We start from the raw sequence: 17,985 nt of genomic DNA, 5'->3' as shown, positions 1-17,985 counted from the left end.
ACTGGCTCTTCTGTTGTCTGCTGGCTGCCATGCCTTCCCCTCTTGCCACTATCCAACCTTTAGGACACCAGCTAATCTTATCCTATCGCCTACAGCTTTATCTGTGTCCTAAAAACTTAACCCACGTAAATGGACTCTTTTCAATTCTTCATCCCTCTATGGCTGAGCCATCCTAATGAATCTTTGAGTGCTAAGTACCAAAATGGGTTGGGCACTTAAAAGTCATCTACTATCCCGTAGCCCGTAGGCTACTCCGTAGGGAGTAAGTTGGTTCAAAGTTGTCTATCAAAAGAACATTGTACTTTGGTTGAAGGAAGAAAGAAAGAACTTCTGCTATTCTTCTAGCTCCCTTACTAGAGCTAAAATCCTGATTGCCTGAGTCATTCTGTGACTTAAGTGAGCAGTAGTTAAGAACTGACCTTACTATCTGCCTCTACCAGTAAACCATGCTCTGCTATCCCAGCTTCCACAGCTGTGAGGTTCTGACCATGTGGGCCTGAGTACCCAGTGCTGCCTTCTTCCAGCCTACCTGGATGCTGAGCAAAATCTCTGACAACGTCTCTGTTCCCAGAATTCCATAGTTGAATTGCTGCTGAATACCCTCTAAACAAAGAACTTTCTTTGGAGCTGAATTTTTGAACTTGAAAAATCTCAGAATGATTAAAATGAAGGCTAATGTATGACTATACACTCCCAAGAGATATCTTCAAGTAAGTCTTTAATTTTTTTTTTTTTAGGTTCTGTAGGCAATAAAGGAGATAAAAAACATTATTTAATTTTTTCATACTTATCTTTGAGAAGTAAGCATTCTACTTGGTGAGCCATTAAGTACCCAATAATAAGCGAAATGCTCTTAAGGTGTAAATTGAAATGAGGAAAGCTTCTAAATCCACCCACGTTTTTTCATTGTTCTTTCTTCAGAAGTCTTATTTAAGTGTAACTTGTTTTCTCATAAAATTGACTTCATATTTTAGCTCCTGAATATTGCCTACTTAGTCCAATATTAAAAATCCTTCAAAAATGGCAAATCATTGTTTTTAGCAAGACACATCATCATGATGTAAAACACATGATCATAAATGAGAATGCTGATTTAAAATACTTCATTTTAATCCATCATTTTATTTTTAATCCACCGGCTTTGGCTATGGTTGTTATTTCCCAAATGCAAGCTGGTGCCCCTCAAGGCATGGATGTGACTTTCAGAGGAACATAGTAACAAGGATTAATATGAAATTACTTACATAGAGAGAAAGCTTTGTTCTTCACAAATTCTTTTCAGTCCTTTTCTTGGTGCTAACATTTTTTTCCACTCTAACTTTTTTTAATTTCCCTTTTTTAATAAAGAAATCACACCTCTGGCACTGAGTTTTTCCTGTATTCCAGCTAGAATTATAATCACTTCATTATGTTTTATTGTCTTTTTAAAAGTAATTGCCTCTTATTTATGAAAAATGATGTTGGTATTTGATTTATTATTGTCTTACTCCAAGAATTATTAAGTTTACTACAATGTAGGCAGTACACAGATATGATACATCTTGGGCATCTGATATGTGAACCATAGAAACTTAGAAAACATTGGTTCTGGTAAATGCTAGGTTTGAGTGTTTAAGCTTGACTTTTTTCACTGACTCAACCAAATCAGGTGGTTATTCGATGTAGAATAGATATAATCAGTGGTGATTACAAATGCCACATATTAATAAAATGCATCCAGTCTTGAGTCATTGAAATCGAATGGTGGTTTTTAAAGGAGATAAATTCTTTTAACCTCCTTGAAATAAACATTCACTGGTAGATTCTATCTACCTTTAAATTTGATGGAAGTCCCTGATAATTGGTCTCTTGACATCAACAAAATTACAAACACAGTGCCACCGACAGCAAGGAATCTTGTGATAGGACTTGGTAAAAAATAATCATAAACACCAAGATTTTTTTGTATATTTAAAAAGAATTATTTTTTCATCTATTATTTGTCAAATTTTTGTCTTGATGAAATATTAAAATAAAGAGTCTTGTTGAACTTCCAGAGCTCATCACAAAGTGCACACACCTGAAATGTTTGAGAAACACTGAGCTTCTCAAACAGACTCTTTAAAATTAAGAATCCCCAAGAAATACTGACCCTAATGCTGACATGAAAGAGAAGCAACTGTTCTCTCCTGACTAGATAGATGTACGCGTGTCCTAACAAATCGTCCTGTGAATCTGTACCATTCTGAGTGGTGCCTCTACCACTGGACTTGGGGGGACAGAGCCACAGATTAGTACAATACAAGCCTCACTGAGGGAGCTCCCAGGCTAGTAGGGCAGACAGAGGAGGGCAGTTATAAGACAAGACAGGATATGATCGAGAGCCTTCATTGCACAGATCAATGTTGCTAGGGATTCAATGAGGAAAACTTCTTATCAGGAGGGGAGTCCCAAATCCTAGAAGAGATGGCATTTGAAATGGGCCCTGAAGAATGAGTAGAATTGAGACAGAGTGGGTATTCGCGATCAGTCCCCCTCAAACTTTTACTGAAAATATGCTTTATACAAGGGGCCAAGGGCACAAAGATTAAAATAAAATAATAATAGTAGTAGTTTATTAGAGAAAACCACTTTGGTGGAGGACGTGGGTGTAAATTAATTGTTACTATACGATGTATTAACTGGTGTCACAGAACTCTGGAAGCAATGAGGGGGGAAGAAATTAGTTCTGCCTGGGGAATTGAGAAAGCGTTTATGAAGGAAATGAACTTTGATCTGGGCTTTGAATGATGAGTGGAATTTTACCAGATGGAAAAAGATGAGAAATATATTCCAGGCAGCAAGCACAACATATGACTAGACATGCAGACATGAAAGAGCATACTGTGTTTGGGAAGGGTGAGAACCTTCCATGCGGCTGGAGTGTGGGGGAGGGAAGTGAGGATGGAAACAGGGATCGATAGAGAAACTGTCTGGAAAGACGTGCAGTGACTAATCTGGGAAACGCTGTGTGTGCCATGCTATGGAATTTGAACTTCATCCTGTAAGAAAGTGTTTTAAGTAAAGCAGTACAGTTTAGATCTCCATTTTCAGGGGTAGCGTGGTGATCGCAGGAGAGAGGTAATGCACAAGATATGGTGCAGGGGAGGTAAAGAGAGGTCACCCCGAACAGAAGGGCTTGCGTGGGAATATGGCCCAGGACTGGGGAAGTTTGGAGGGAGTGGGAGAGAGCCCCGGAGGCTAGATTGACAAGTTGGCACCAAGTTCTGTGACAGTCACCGATGTGGTATTTTAGGAAAATTGATCTGGAAAGGGTCTATAGAATAGGTAATCACGAAAAGACTCTAAGGGGCCTAAGGGCCTAAGGCACAAGCCTGCAGTGATGTTTAGGCAAGAGATGCAACGCACACTACCGGTCACCAACCCACTATCTATTCTGTCCCTGCTTTTTCCTTTCCAACCGAGTCCTGGTTTTGGTCCATTTATCCTTTCTCCTCCTCCCAACTATGATCATCAGGAGAGGAGTACCATGCCCTGCCCAGAGAATGAATCTGCTCTAGGATGAGTCCATATGGTCTGTTTCTAGCCAAGGAGATGCAAAGAAAATCTTCTAGGGGCTTTCTGGGAAATGTCTTTCTTTTTTTCTTTTTTTTTTTTTTTGTAAAAGGGAAACACAGAAAAAGACACTCTCTTCTTCTGCTGAAAACTGTCTCCATGTGCTACTTGGAACTGCCAGGCCATCACTTTGCTGTGATAAAAGGGACAAGTCTGTGGACAAAGCAAACGTCCAAGTGGCCTGATTTCTTGATATTGTCATTGAGCCACTGATTTAAACAAACCTGGTAGTGACTTCCCTTGAGACCTCCTAAAGATGAGCCAGTTTAGGAGAAAAGTTAATAAACCAGATTTTATACATTCCTATTCAGAGTATGGTGAGGATGGCTACAGATAAAAGTTCAGGGTTGGCATGCTCAGAAATGAGACCAAAAGCCAAAAGTTCCTTGTGTTGTTTTTTTTGTTGTTGTTGTTTTGTTTTGTTTTTTGCTTTGGGCCTGGAAGAATTCTTGCATTATAAATGCTTGCTCCTTACTACATTTTCTATTGTTAATTATTCATGTCTTCATAAATATAATTAATGCAATTTATATCAATAACAATGACTAACACATAACATAACAAGCGATTTCTTATTTGGGAAATTTTATTAACGCTTTCACAATATTAACGTTGGCAAAAGGATTCTGCTGTTACTTCAAGTCACAGAAATGTGTCCCTGTGCACAAGGGCAGAGGGCCTGGGCTCAAACACCTCCTCCTCCACGAGGCTACCACGTGGCCCTGGCTGGTGGCTTCATTACCATGAACCTCACTTTGATGAAATTTTAAATGAGTTTTATGAAACTTGCTCTGTAGGGTTTGTGCTTGGTTATAATAATTACTCTACGTATCCACATTTTTAGAGTTGTACTGACCTTTGTTCACAAAATTGTCAGTTACACATTATGGCTACTGATCTTTGATTTCCATTTTAGTCTTCCTTCAACCAAGGTCACTGCTATCTTGAGACCCCTCAGGTCCCAGGAAGGAGGAGTCGCAGACCTGCTGAGTTCAAGGACATGGACAAGGCCATTCAATTGTCTGACAGGGTCACTGCCTCAAAAGCGCAGACCTAACCCTCTTACTTTCTCTCTCTCTCATTTCAGAAGGAGCTTTCCGAGCACTGGACAATTCCTTTTTTCAGGTTCCTTAGCCAGCCTGTGGAAAAGCTGGGGCAGAGTGGTGTAATTAGACCCACGGCAGACGTGGGCTATGTATGACAAGGGTTCCCGTTCAGCCTGCCAGAGAGTCCACTGTTGGGACCCTGAAACGTCTGCAACTCAGATATATATTTTTATTTCCACTTCCCATTGTTCTTCATATGCATAGCTCCCCCAGAAAGCTCACTAGAAGGAGCCGATCAGGCCAACATAGGATTGGGGCATTCCTTGCTGTGGCATTGACTAGTCTCATATTAAGGTTCCCCCAAATCTTAATTACCATTCGTGCATCCTAACAGTCAGCAAATATTTATTCAGTACCTACTGTGTGTCAAGCCCTGATTTATGCTATAACAAATCTTTTCCGTTTTTTTTTTGAGATTTTATTTATTTATTTGAGAGACAGAGAGAATGAGACAGTGTGTGTGTGAGATTTAGAGAGAGAGAAAGAGAGAGAGCGAGCGAGCGCACAAGCAGGTGGAGAGGCAGTAGGAGAAGCAGACTGCCCGCCAAGAAGGGAGCTTGATGTGGGACTTGATCCCTGGACTCTGGGATCATGACCTGAGCTGAAGGCAGATGCTTAAATGACTGTACCACCCAGGAACCCTTCAGTTTTGTTTAAATACAGTCTTTTATTTTGAGAGAGATAAGTCAGTGATGCCCTTAGAAACCCTTTAATCCATCACCGTTAGGAAGTATTCACTTACTGGACCATCAACAAAGCTAAAATGAAGTTCTAGGTCTACAAATTTATGAAGGTAGAATCTCAGTAATCAGTAGTAGACTGGGAAGAAGCACTGTGACCCTCTCCATACATAATGTCAGAGATTAAGAACTCTAAAATAAAAGGACCACACCTTGCTGACTTAGCTGGGTCCACCAGGTGGCTTGTAAGGCAGCTGTCTCACCCACACACTGGTTTCCAAGACCAGGTACAAGAGCTCTGCTCTCCTTCCATGAGCATGGCCCCAGTGACTGGCGGGGTTCAGTATATTTTGACTAGACATCAATCTTATCCCTGGATAATCTGAACACTTGGGCTCATTCCTTTTTCATTCAGTGACCATGTATTCCTAGTTAGGACATGTTCTGCTTTGCCTTTTATTGTGTGTGTGAGAGTAGCTTGATAATTACAGATGTCGGTTTCCATTTGACATTTGGGAACAAAAATGTTTCCACTTCACTTGTGAAACTCAACATTTTGCTTTTATGGCAATAAATTCAATGTGTAAACTTTCAAATATATCAGAAATATTTGGTCATTAAATGACTCACTTTTTTTTTTTTTAATAACCATTCCCCACTGGGGAGGAAGGGGTTAGAATAGATTGTTTATTTTTCTTTTCCTGGGAGTAGCCCAGTAAAAAAAAGAGAGAGAGAGAGAGAGATACCAGGAATATACTCATGTGTGGAAAAACTTCAACATTTATCTCTCAACTCACACTCCATACTTTCTGGGTGGACTTGGGCTTGCCTGCCTTCCACTATTACACACACACACACACACACACACACACACACACACACAGCTTGAGCTTGGGATGAGTAGAGAAAGGTAAGACTGAGAAATTTTCTGATTTATTTGAGTATGCTCTCTGTCCAACTGTGCTCTTCTTTCTCATTAAAAAAAAAAAGCACCAATATATAAATGTTGTAACCACTAGATAAAAATTAACAAATTTAATAAATGCAAATCTCAGTGTAAACTCCATTAGCATCGACATATTCTGAGCTAAGTGGGATTCTTTGCATTTTTTGGCCAGGGTTTCATACCGAATGTTGATATTTTGGAACACTTTTTGGAAAATTGTACAGTAGCAAATCTGCCCCAATAATTTATAGAAAGTTTGTATTTCTATACAATTTTAACTTGTTCCTCTGGTCTTCTAGGTCCCGGATGAGCAAGCTGTGGTCTCAGGGGCCTGGCTTACCCCCACCACTCCCTCTCCTGGCCTTCTTTGTAGGCACACTGGCTTTCTGCATTTCTAACTCACCAAACTGGCCCCCACTTCAGGTTCTCTGCAATCACTGCCCCCCCTTGCCTGCACCCCTTTGCCCTCAGACCTTCTCAGGGCCAGTCCTTCCTCCGTTTGATATTGTCTCCTCAGGCAGCCTTCCCTGCACACACTTTCTAACACAGTGCTGTCCGGTACACATACCAGGGGAGACAGATGTGAGTCATACATGTACCTATAAATATTCTTTTTAAAAAGAAAAAAATTATTTTATTTATCGAGAGAGAGAAAGAGAGAGCACCTGCGTGCGCGAGGAGCAGGAGGGGTAGGGGCAGAGGGAGACTCTTAAGCAGGCTCCATGCTCAGTGCAGAGGCCAACGACATGGGGCTCCATTCCATGACCCTGAGATCATGACCTGAGCTGATCACTTAACCGACTGAGCCACCCACCTGACCCAATAACTATAAATATTCTAGTAGCCACATAAAATTTTTAAAAGAAATTAACTGTAATATTTTGACTTAATCCAATATATTTAAAGCATCATTTCAACATACAGTAAGTATACAAAAGTTAATGAGATATTTTACATTTTTTTTTCTTATACAAAGTCTTTGAAATTGCCATCTTTCTTACATGGCAATTTAAATTGGACTAGCTGAATTCTCAGGAGCCCCATGTGACTAGTAGCTACTCTACTGGACAGCATCGACCCGAGTGAACCCCCACCGCCACTCACTCTCGTCACATGACCCCTGATGGGTCATTATCATAACACTTACTGGTGTTTGGAATAATCTTGTTTATTTACTTGCATGTTGTCTTTCTTCCCACCCTCTACCCTCCCATCCTCTATCTACTCCTGCCCTGAAAGGAAACTTCTAAAGGACCAGGAGCTTCAGTTTGTGTTTTTGTTGTTGTATCCACAGAGCTTGACGTATGGCCAGTTTTCAATAAATGTTTACTGAAAATTATATGAATAAGAAACCAGTGTTTTGTTAAAACAATGCATCTGTGCGTGGCTTTTGCTTCTAAAAAATCTTCCCTCTCTCATGCTGTGTTTCGGATAGATGGAGTAATTACCGCCACACGTGTGCTCCTCTCCTTCCGAGTCTTCATCCATGTCCTGCTGTAACTGTTCTTGCCTGGTCTGTATCCCACTGCATAGGGCTTCAGCACAAAGAGAAAGCACTTCCACTCCACCTTTAGACTACTTTCAAGTTAGCCTTCAACTCACAGTAAGCAGAGAAAAGGAGGCCAACATCTGGACTTTTTTCTTCTTTCCCTTCCTAGCCATTACAGGATTATGGCAAAAGGTGGTCAGGCTGTAACTTGTATTTACTGCACTGTAAGCCAATGGAAGGAAAACAGGATCTGTGATCAGTTGCGGCCTTGGAAACTGCCTGGAGGCCTGGGATTTCCCTCCATTGTTGTTCTAGAGGTGACCCAATCTTGCCTGCCACTGGAGCGCTGTGTGACAGTGGTCAAAGGTTCCAGATTTACCTGCGCTCATTTCCTCCATCGGTAAAAGGACAATCGCAATTATTTCTTATTTCCAGAAGAAGACGCAGAGAAAATGACTGCAGAATATCTTATGCCCAGTGAGAAACATTGCTGCCAGTCGTACAAAACAGTGGGCATTAACTCAGTACCTAACGTTCTGTTCTAAATGCAGGTATCATAATAAACAAATGTTAGTCTTGGAGGGTGGGTCAGTATTACTGGCAAACAGTAAAAAGTAGGTGGGGTTTGAAAAGAGCTCCTACTCTGTCTACAGCAAGTGAAGTTTGTAAAAAAAGTTTCTGCAGACTTGCTTTGGCATTTAATTACGTTAGAATTGGGCTTCTCCTGGATGAAGCAGAGGGAAGAGAAAACTGACCTGATTCGGCCATCCCCTCCCTACCTTCTCTGCTTTCCCTCCCCCAGGGTGTCTGGAATTATACTCCATTACAAAGCTGGTTCTGGTTTAGCTGCAAAGCCAACAGAAGGGTTGTAAAATTAAAGAATGCTGAGTTTTCTTTTTTTTTTATTTTTTTTAATTTTTTTTTTTTTTAAAGATTTTATTTATTTATTTGACAGAGAGAGATCACAAGTAGGCAGAGAAGCAGGCAGAGAGAGAGAGAGAGGGAAGCAGGCTCCCTGCCGAGCAGAGAGCCCGATGCGGGACTTGATCCCAGGACCCCGAGATCATGACCTGAGCCGAAGGCAGCGGCTTAACCCACTGAGCCACCCAGGCGCCCAAGAATGCTGAGTTTTCAATTCAGAATTCATTCATTCATTAAAAAAAAAAAAAAATGTATCATGCACCTGCCATGTATTCAAACAGTGGAAGTGCAAACATAAATTAGGCCTTCGGGGGCGGGTGGGGGGCTACTGTTTTAGCAGATGACACATTCATTAAGCAACAATTTCTGTGATTAAATATTCAATTACAATCGTGGTAAGAGCCTTGAAGGAGAAGAACCAGGTGGTGTGAGAAGATTGGAGTCCTGACTTCGTCCATCCTGTCAAGGTGAACTTTCGTTCTGAAATACAGGTAGGGTTTAGTGCATGAAGGGGGTTGGGGAGCGTTTTAGGCAGAGGGAGCAGCAGGTATCACTGCGCTGAGGCAGGAGGAACCTGGTGTGGTCAAGAGAAAGATCAGTGAGGAAGAGGGTCGTGGGCCCAGAAGGCTCCCCAGTGAGGGGCTAAGAAAGCATCAGGACCACGGCCTGCCTAGGGTCTCCCTGACTATTACTGACTGAATGTTCCTCTCCATTCATTTACCTGACACTTCCATATTTAACACCAACCTGATATGTGAATCCCCCCAAACTTGTGACTTTCTCGGGGGCCATTAGTAGATAGACACATTGCTCTCTTCCTGTCTGGAGGATCCCGGTGCTGAGTCATCTGCGGTAGTAGCAGGCAAGGAGCAGCAGGGGGCGGAAAGCATTCCCTTGTGTTTGCTTTGGGAGACCGCTAGCACCATGGTGAAGACCTACACCCATTACTACCTAACATGTTGAATGAGGACTGAGCAGATGTGGCTGCTACCTGGGTCTGAGGCCACGGCCTCTCTCATCTTCACTGAGCATTACAAAAGCAAACAGCACTTAGTTTATTAGGTGTGATTTAATCCACTCTGAATTAAACCAGGAAGCATTACTAATCTGTCTTAATGAAGCTGTGACAGTCACATGATGATGGTTTAAAAAAAAAAAGCCATTTGAGAGGATACTTCTCTAAACCTGGTACCAGGAAGCGAGAAATGCCATTTTCCACTCTCTTTCAGGATTGCTTTAAACTGGAATGATAGCTGAGAAGAGACCCTAAGAGAAGGTCTGTTGTATGGACCATTATAGTTGGAGAGTTGTTAATGCTATTAATAGGAAGACAAGGCACCTTCCTCCTGAATGAAGTCAGATGCAGTCTCATCAGGTTTATGCTAAACTTCTGGAGGCTAGGTTTCCAACCCATGATAAATAATGATACCTCTGGGGAACACAGGAAAACAGACAAGGCTACTCATTACTACAAATTGGTCACGGACTGGGTGGTATTAACCTCACGCTGCTCGTGTCTTTCTGATTGCTGCAGGTGGAAGTCTCATGCTTGCCACGAGTCAGATCAGATAATTAGCAGATGTCACCAGGCCAATCTGCTGATGTTTAAAAATGTAACGAGTGAGTCAGCAAACTATTTAGGAAGGTAAAGCTGTGCCAATCATTCTGTCATCAAAAGCCCTGTATGGACAGTGTGGTCTGTGTGTCATCAGCATTCCTCAGCATGACCACGAGAAAGAAAAGGGAAGCCTATAGTTCAAGCATAGCTATGACCATTGACTGCATTTATAAATACCATGTTATGGAGGTATAAACAAATTTCAAAGCAATATTTAAAATGAGTCACTCGGGCAATGCTTCCCTGTTACTCTCATCGTGGGTTATTCAGCAAATGGCACTGTTGAAAGTAAGGTAGGATCTCTTTTTTCTGGAAGCACACACTTAAAATAGAATACAAATATGCGTGAGTGTGAGAAACATGCAACGGATGAATATACATGAAACCAATAGAGAAAATCCGAACACAAGCACAGTTAAAATAAGAAAGGATGGCTTGATTTAGGGGAAGTTAATGGCCATACTCTCCATGGGACAGGCACTGTGCTGGGTGCTTTGGAACCCTACTACACGTATACTTCAAAGCAACCCTGTAGAGCCGTACCATCATCTCCATCTTTTTGACGGACTTGGGGGAGTGGAGGAGTTTGTGTAGCAAGCAGCAGGCTCGGATGTGGAGACAGATCTTGTCTGACTCTACCGTGGACCCTTGTTGATGTTGATCCCTCAGCATCTCTCTCCTATTGTATCAGCATCCTTCTTTTCTTTGGGGCGTTTGGTTTCTCCTCCATTGTAGGTAATTCCAGAGGGAGCCTTTGGCTAGAATCTTTCTGTGGCAAGGATCTGAAGGGAAGGTCTTCTAGGATCTAAGGCTGGTCAACTAGACTTTCTCTCTTCAGTAGTGAGGTAAGGAGAGAAGAAATTGTCCCTGCCAGGAGTCCCTGTCCTGGTTCCTGTCCCACCTCTACACCTGCTTCTCTAGACTTCCCTCGGTCTGATGTGTTGTGCTCACCGGTATCCATACAATGAGTTGAACCAGAGCTGCATTTCAAATACTGAAATAAATTCACAAATAAAAGATCAGGTAGATGTCCTTTTCATAAATAGAACAATATGCAGATCAAAACAATATTGACCCTTACTTTCATTGGGGTCCTTATTATTACATGAATTCAATGTATGGACTTTGAAACATCTATGTAATAATAGCTCATCTTCTAGGTAGAGCAGAACTGTTTTCTTAGACTATCATTTGCACTGTTTTCTAGCAAGACCCCTTCCCTTTGTAAATCAAAAGTAAACTCCAGCTTTTATGTTCAGATTAGGCCAATTCAGAATTAGGCCAATTCAGTAACTGCTTTTACACCAGTCCTTATCAGGTGCCATGAGCTATGCTAAACTCTTCACAAAGAGGAACTGTGCGTAGTATATGTTATTATTCCTATCCCACACATGAAGAAGCCAAGGCTTGGAGAAGCTAAGTGACTTTCAAATAGTAACATATCTAAGAAACCATGAAACAGACCCTTGAACCTGGCCTGTCTGAGCCCAGTGCTTCACATACTCCTGCGAGGTTAGTCTGCTCTCACGCTCTATGGAAAGCTGCCATTCCTGCTCCCCACCCGAACACTTCAAGGTGGCCTTCATTGTCTCCTAGTCGCAGACCAGAAAATTAGGAATAAGAGAAGTGCAGTGCCTCGCTGCGGTTCACAAAGTTAAGAACTGATTCAGTTTGCCTTGGAGAGGTCTCTGCCACTCTGAACAATATTGAAAATTAATCACTTGAGCAAAGCTTCCCTGTTACTGTCACTGAGCTGCTCCCCGGGAGGTTTCGTGGTATGCAGATTAAGTAAAAAGCACAGTCATAGCATGCTTATAAAATGATTCCAATCCTCCAAGTGCATTGCATGCTTCCAAGAACCAGCACACTTTTATGAATCAGCTGGATTCTTTTAAACCAGTAGGACTCTATAGTGGATAGATTAATCCATTTGTGCTGAGTCACTGGAGCCAACCCATTTAAACATCAGTCTTCATCTAGTCATCTTTGGCAAAATATAGAATTCTGGAGTGAAAAGGGTATTAAGAGATGACTTAGTCCATGGTTTTGTTTTGTTTTGTTTTTAATCCCAGTGGGGAATTAAAGGACCAAACAGGTTGGAAGACTTGCCCCAGGGACCAGAGTTTCTGAGTTGCAAGCTGGGAAAACAAGGGTGCCGGGTCTCTAGATTCTCAGGTGAGTGTTCTTTCCACAACAATGTATTTCCTCCCCTGGGTACTATTTAAAGTTATAGCACAAACTAACTTAATAAGAAGTCAGGAGCCTGATAAGCTAATCAAGTTTCTTCAAGTTTCAGTTCTTTAAAAAGCACTTTTTATGCAAGGGCATTTGTCTCCGGAGCAGATTCTAAGTCTACAGATGAGATGATTTTTAGGGTTGCCTCGTTTGGAGCACGACTGCTTCACGGTTAATGGAATTTTAGCAGATGATAAGATAGCATGTTGGTGGTGGGGGGAAGACGTGCGGCTGCCCACTCATGCTTCTACCTCTCAGCATTCTCTCATTTACAAGGTATTCCCTGGTGCTCAACTCACTAAGCGATCCATCACCCCCTCTCCCCTCCCTCCTCCTGCTCAATAACCTTGAGGAGACTTTGATTGGCAGCTTGCTTCGATGTTCCCACACAGTATGTGGAGCTCCCACTTCCACCCCTAAAATACACTTCCTCAGCCCCTGTGTTCCATGGATCTTATTTCCCATTCAGCTTGCTCACATTGCGATGGGAGTTTCGTCAGTCCCTAAAGGACACTGTCTTTGTTCTTTTCCTTGTATAACATATGGCACTGTGACAATCAAAAGCTCAGGATGAAGGGAAAGTAGCATGACACGAGGCCAGAAGACAGACTCAGCATCAAAATTCAGTCTTTTTATTAAAAAAAAAAAAAAAAAAAAGCAATGCTGTTAAATATATCAGGTGAAAGGAAAGAAAGACTGCACGCCATTTTCTTTCTCCAGAGCATTCCTTCCAAAGTGGAAGCCTGTGAAGTGCAGGATGGATGGGGACTTGGACTGACCAGGTGGGGTGCATGTGCTCCTTAGACCAGTGACACAGGTGCAGCAGCTGGATGGGGAGCTCCCCAGATGAGGGTCCACTGGTGAGAATTTGCTGATGCTGTAACATAGACTGTTCCAAGTGTCTAGCCTTGCATTCTTCTCTCTCCTTCCCTGCCCAGTTCTGATGAACATCCAGTCCTTTGACTGTTCTGGCTCTACCTCCCCACTGTTCCTAACCACCACACAGGAGATACCATGGTTAGATGGCACTGGCCTGCCCCTGGGTAGGACAGCCTCGGGCTTTAAGCCCAGCCTGCGAGGAGCTTAGAATTGGAATTTTGGGATGATGACTTTTGCCCAGATGCTTCCCAATAGCATTCACTAGGGACTGGACACAACTGATTTGCAACTTAGCTCCGGGATCGAAAGTTACTCGGGTTTCCATATTGACATTGGATCCCAGGGCCCGTGTTGAGCCAAGAATTCTGAAACTGGGTGTGGGGGCTGACTTGGTCCTCCAAGGCCTTCTAAGAACCTTGGAGCTGGGAGCTCAACTTCAAAGAGTAGCCCCTGGAGGAGCCCAAGTTCAGTGGTGAGAGAGGGGGCCATGCTTGTCATGCCAGTTGATGTGGGACTGATTGTTAGGTGTCCAGATGTTTTCTTTCTCAATGCCTGGGGTAAAAAGCCTGTGAGATCAGGTTACAGACAAGATGTAAAGGAACTCATCCAAGTTCACATAGCAAGGGAATAACGAAGATGCAGATGATGCCACATTCAAGCTTCTCGCATGACAGCACATTCGTTCCATGGATTTCCAAAAATAAGTATAAATAAGCCAACTCTGCTCTCAACATGAACATATTAATTAACCTTTTCACATGAATAGGCCTTTTATCCCCAATTAGATTCCTGTCAGGTCCTAAATCTAACATTGTATTCTATTGTTGCAAACAAGAAGTACTTTCTCAATAAATAAATTATTATAACAGTGAAGTGGTTTCAAGGATATGTTTTCAGCGCTGTCTACCCTGTAACTTGTTCTCCATTTTTCTACTTCAAAAAATTACCATGCCGGTACGTGCTTATTGCAAAAAGATATGGTATGTAAAGTAATTGCCTCCCTATCTCAGCTCCACTCCATTTGTTCAAAATAATCAATTGTTCGTTAAGCAGTCTTCCGCATCTATTTCCATGTTGATCCAAGCGTAGTCAGACGTACGGAGAGATAGTCTTCCGCTTTCTTATTTTTAAAGCAAGAAAAATAGCATTGTTATCCCATATGCAGTCCTCCGTGTCTTTGTTTACTCCCTGTGATGTATATCACGCATATTTTCCCAAGTTAGTAAAATATAAGTTTATCCGTTCTTGCTAAGAGAATTCTTTTAGCTACTAGGTGCGTAATAGTTCCTCTAATGAGTGAATTGAAATTTACTAAATTATTCCCATATTCATAGATGTTCAAGTTCCCACGGTCTTCTAAATAACTTCTGGCTTGAGCAACATGCTGTGTGGCCTCTTCACACCTCCATGCCTGCTTTTACACCTGGGGTCAATTCATTGTCTAAATTTACTCTTTGGGCAAATGCCTCCTAAACTCTAGGAAATTTGTTTTATGTGAATTAAAATCACCACATTAAGATATCTCTTCTATTCCGTAACTAAGGTCAGAGAATGTCTTTTCCGTACACTGTGATCTTTTAGGTAATGTGTAGTATACAGAGTATATGATCTTTAGAAAATGGAAAATTCTGAGTTTACAAGGGAATCTTACATCTTGTGTGATCGTTTCATGTGTTTGGAGTATATGATTTCCATTCCACTTTACTTGCAACAACAACAAGGATTTGAGGCTGTTTTTGGTTTTCTTGGCTTTTCAGAATTGTTAAGCTGTCAAAAAACATTAAGCTCTGTGAGAAAGAAACTAAGCTCAAGTTTTCCTAGTTCTCTAATGTATCTCTAGCACAGAGCATGGTGTCTGATGTGCATAGCAGGGGCTGTATCTCTATCAGGGGCTGTATCTCTATTAGTCAAGTGAATGAAAATCCACTCAGAAATTTTGCATAGTCTGAAATTCACTGTGTTGGGTCAGGAACAATTCACGTCCTAATCCACATTGTAGTTCTCCTCTTCTGAATGACCACAGGGGTCTTAGCTGCCTGAGCTCAATTAACCCCTGACTCAACTGGAAGTCTCCTGGGGACTGACCACGAGTGAGCCAGAAGCAGAGGCACACATTCAGATACCAGCTGAGAATACAACTTCCAGAATAATCTAGAGGGATAGGTGGTTTAAAAGCTGAAGCTCTTAAGGTATCATTAGTCTCAAGGCCATAAACATATGCTTCTGTTGGTTAAATCAAGCATGATGTAGTGGAGTACTATGCTGCCATTAAAAATGATGTGTGAGAACATGGAGTGGCATGGGCAAACAGGATATGCAGTTTCATGGAGAGTATGATCCCATTTTGGTTACAGAAAATAAGTAGGTGTCTAGTGTAAAGGTATAAAACCAGAGGATATATGCTAAAATATTGATGGTATTTCTAGATGGAAGTGATTGAAAGTTCTAAGAAGTTTTTCTTCTCTTTGCTTATCTTTCTGTCAAAAAATTTGTAGAAGAAAAACAAGCCCTGGAAAAAACTGTTGCCGCATCACTCTTATTTGCCATCTTATGAAATCATAGCAGTTGTATTCTTTTACCTAAAATGTTTTTGACAAAATAATGCTTGGGAAAGAAAGAGGGAGGAGTGATCTATGTCCCCAAACCCAGAGGACTGGCAAGTAAGATTCTGATTACTAAAGGAACTGGTAAACAGGCCAGGTAAAATTTCCCTCCACGGATGTGTTGATAACTGTGATCTAACTTGTTATTATGCTGATAAGTTCAAGTTGCAGAAAAATAGGTGTCGTTAGAAGAGTTTTTCACAATTGTAAAGTAGTTTCCTTCAAAAAACTGACAGGTTTTGGGGAGAAACATCTTATTTGCTTAGAAATCTCCTACTGGCACAAAGGAGCGCTATGCAGAGCCCGCAAATATATTTTGCAGTGATTTGAGATTACATGTGTCTCAAGCGTGACGAATATACTTGATGCCAAGTGGCTTTCCCCAGACCAGCCACCAGGTCCTTGTATTGCTTCAGGATCCTTGGTCCTCACTGTTTGCATGAGTAACCAAACCTTGAGTTGTTCCTTTCTTCCTGATCCTTATGTGCTGAGAAATGTTATATCCTGGAACATCTGGTTTGGCTTTAAGTGTTAGATTAGCCCTAAATGGTGACACTTTATTGGAGAGGGCAGGAGAGCAGCTAGGAAGAATGTTCTGTGCTTCTGCAGCTCTTGCTTCGGAGACCAAATGCAGTTAAAGGCTTGGTGATAATCCATCCCTCTGGTCTAGTCCTGGCACACGGACATAGCACAGTTCTGGCACAGGAGAGCTTCCCAATCAGTATTTGTTAAATGAATACATTTGCTGTAGAGATGTCCCATATAACATCACATTGCCAATTCAGACTTCCAGTCTCCCCTAGCTTGTTTGCTTCATGCGAATGCACTAAAATTGAGCCACTTCTTTGGGCGGTTCCTGGAGAATTCTGCCTAGAAAGGTCTCAAGTTTTTCTTGATCTCTAGGAAAGTGCCCATGGGTTTTATCTCCTTAATTCTGTTAAGCAAAATAAAAATGAATTAACCCAAGTCAACACAACACACATGCACATGAACTTTTGCAGTTAAACAATCTGCCAACATTATAATCCTTGTAAAAAGGCAGACGCGCGCGCACACACACACACACACACACACGACATTAAGTAGCGCTTAGACATAAATAGCAGACCTCTAGAGTCTGTAATAATCTCTCAGTTTATTGGGAGATTTTTATAATGTCTGAACTCACTAAAATAATTCTCTTTGTTTTCCTCCTCCTCCTCTACTTTCTCACTCTTTCAAAACAACTAATAAATAGAACTATACTTAGAGAAGGTGGGAAAAGGAGACAAGTAGAAATGTTCTATTTTTAAGCATCTGTTGTATGCCAAGCAGTATGGCGGGCATTTTACATATAATGTTTCCTTTAATCTTCACAAAACCCTTTACCAAGTCGATATTAGTAACACTATTTTATGCCTCAGGGAACAGAATAAGAGAGAAGAGGAGACTTGCATAAACTCAATCAACTATTAAACGAGCTAGCCAGGGATCCAAGTCCTTTCATCTAAAAAGCTTGAAGTCTTCACTACGCCAATGATGTAAACATCTTCCTGCTCCCTAAGTATGGTCTCTTTGGAAGATTCTTGGTGACTCAAAAGGCTCAGGGTAAGAGACATTTAACCGGTGCTTTCCTTAGCCTCCTCCTCCTCTCTGTCCGTGGTGTCTAATTTTGAGCAAGTGGTCCTGGAGCTTGAGCAATAAAATCCTGTGGTATGGGAGGCCACATAGGTTGACTCAACCCTTGTCTGGGTCAGTGTCTCACTTGGTTCCCTTCCTCTTTTTACTTTCAGGTCCCAGCCCGTGTCTGTGTCCTTTGCATAAGGAACAGGTGGCCTCCCACACTCCCATAGGATGATAGTGCACTGTGTTTATGGTAATTCGTCTCACGATGTACAGTACATTTTTTATGGCACCAAGGATCAGCAGGAACTT

This window comes from Enhydra lutris, unplaced genomic scaffold (genome assembly GCF_002288905.1).
Source record: "Enhydra lutris kenyoni isolate GAN:26980312 unplaced genomic scaffold, ASM228890v2 scaffoldscaffold17, whole genome shotgun sequence".
NCBI classification, from domain to species: Eukaryota; Metazoa; Chordata; class Mammalia; order Carnivora; family Mustelidae; genus Enhydra; species Enhydra lutris.
The sequence above is the reverse complement of the archived record's forward strand: the minus strand, read 5'-3'. Positions refer to the sequence as shown.